Source organism: Zingiber officinale, chromosome 5B (genome assembly GCF_018446385.1).
Source record: "Zingiber officinale cultivar Zhangliang chromosome 5B, Zo_v1.1, whole genome shotgun sequence".
Lineage (NCBI taxonomy): Eukaryota > Viridiplantae > Streptophyta > Magnoliopsida > Zingiberales > Zingiberaceae > Zingiber > Zingiber officinale.
In genome coordinates, this window is record NC_055995.1 from 34,731,108 (window position 1) to 34,733,513 (window position 2,406).

Genomic DNA, 2,406 nt, shown 5'->3' on the forward strand with positions numbered 1-2,406 from the left:
TTTTCTCTTTTGATCTAGATTCTTTCTTCTTTTCTTTTGTTAACATATCTTACAATCTTTAGCATATGAATTATTCTAGACATTTTTCTTTTTTCTTTTATCTTTTCTTTCTTGTTTTCATTATGCACTTTCTTTCTTGCAATTTAAATTATGCATTTTCTTTCTTGCGTTTCATATTGCATTTTATTTCTTGTCTTTGATTCTTCATTTTATAATTTTTTTCTTGAATATCCATGAGCATTAACATGTCAAGCAGGCCCATGAGAAATTTTTCAACGCCCTTTTCTGTAAGATTTTTATCTCCCATTGTGCAACCTCAAATTGAAGCAGAAAGTTTCCAACTAGATCCAGAGTTAATTTTTATGACACAAGGTCACAAATTTGGAGGAGAAGTATCAAAAAGTCCTTATCTGCATCTTGAAACATTTTTAGAGATTTGTGATATGGTGAAATGTGAAGGAGTGTCAGCAGATGCAGTTTGATTGATGACATTTCCTTTCAGTATCAAGGATAAAATAAGGACTTGGTTATATTCTCTCTATCCTCAAAGCATCACAAGTTGGGAACAATTGGAGAAGCAATTTTTGAATCATTTTTTCCCTCCAAGCAGAACAGTGTATATGAGGAATTGCATAACAAATTTTGCTCAGGCATATGGAGAATCATTATTTGAAGCATGGGATAGATTCAAGAGTCTTCTAAGACAGTGCGCTTATCATGGTTTTGAAAAATGGTTGATCCTGCACATATTCTATGGGGGAATTTCTTTCTCAGACAAGAGTTTATTGTATTCATCAGCTGGAGGTTCTTTTATGGACAAAAGTGTAGATGAAGCATATATGTTAATTGATCAAGTGACATTGAACCTCCAAGAATGGTCAAATATAAGTTGGATGAAATCTCCCTCAAACATTCAAGGAGTGCAAGCCATAAATGCTATAGAGCCTGTCAAACAAATTGTAACTCAACCATCTATGAGTTTTGAAAATCACAAGTCACAAAACGGGGAGTTCAAACATTTATGGGCAAAGATTGAAAGTATTGTTTCAAATTGGTTTAAAGAAGAACCCCCTCCTTCACAAATAAGATCTAGTGAAAAGTGTGATGATGTTGGGTTGAGAATTGGAAAAAATCATGAAGAACTTCTGAAGAATGACATGTTTAGAATTGAGGAGAAGAACAATAAAAGACCACATGAACTCAGTTCCATTATTCCAGGAGGTTCCCAAATGCCACAAGTACCTTTCCCTCAACGATTGATCATACCAACACTAGATAAGCAAGTTGAATCTCCTCCACAAGCTAAAAGGGAATATGGAAAATTAGAAGTACCTTTCCCAAGACCTTCACTAAGGGTTCCTTTTCCACAAAGGTTAGTGGGGGTCAATGAGAACTATGACTTTAAAAAATTCTGTGACACTGGTAAGGTTGAGTGTAGATTTTTGAATTTGTATAAAGATGAAGACTCTTCAGATGAGGATTGTGAAGATAAAGCAGTGGTAAATAAGTTTTTAGATCTACCTCCAAATTTTATAGGGTGTTGTAGTGACATTAAATTTTTAGATGATGAATGTGATGTGGTAGATTAATTTAAAACTATAAGTGAAATTATTGATCCTCCTATAGTTGATTCTCCTATTGAGGATATTGATGTGGGTTTGCTTTTTGATGTTTGTGTTGATGATGTTGATATGGAACAATGTGTAGGGAGCTGTGTTATGGAAGCAGCATCTCAAGAATCACCTCCTTTCTCCACACAATCCTTAGATGTTGTAAGAGTTGCAAGGATTGAGCATGTTGTGAACCAATGTGTAGGGACTCATATAGATATAGCAGAGTCTCAAGAATCACCATCATTGATATCATCAACACCTGAGCCAGAGCTAGAACCATCATTTGATTCAGAGGAAGTCATATCTACATGTTTAGAAATTTCAGGTATTTCTCAGCAAAGCAAGGTTAGTACTTCTTGTGATCTTTTGGAAAATTTTATAGAGGTACCTATTATTGGCTTTGTTGGATGTGGTTCAGTTTTTATTTCTTATTCTACTTATCTTAATATGGTTATGGCTCTATCTTAATAGGGAGATGAGTTTTAGTCTTGGCTTGACCTTAAGGATCTTATCTTCACTACACCTATACTTGATGCTTGAATGATTGATATCATTGAAATAGTCATGATTCATCTTGTTTGTTTAGTACTTGGTTTCCATGGTGATTTCTCAAACTTCATTTTGGTTACTGGATGAGGCTCAACTCATGTAAGCTCATTTGGAAAAATCAAAATATCCCAACATTTGTGCTAAAAGTACACTTGTGAATAAGATTTGCACAATGCAAATACTTATGAAAAAAAGAGTGTGAAAAAAAGCAAAGAAAAAAGTGAATAAGGGATATAAAAAAATA

The 2,406-nt window shown here is 33.9% G+C and overlaps 1 non-coding gene across 1 annotated transcript; it reads right to left on the reverse strand.

The window, feature by feature from the left end:
* Positions 1–618: 618 nt before the first annotated feature.
* LOC121988102 lies at positions 619–724 on the reverse strand. The gene has a single exon (XR_006113862.1). It is a non-coding gene; the product is annotated as a small nucleolar RNA R71 (small nucleolar RNA).
* Between the last annotated feature and the right edge of the window lie 1,682 nt (positions 725–2,406).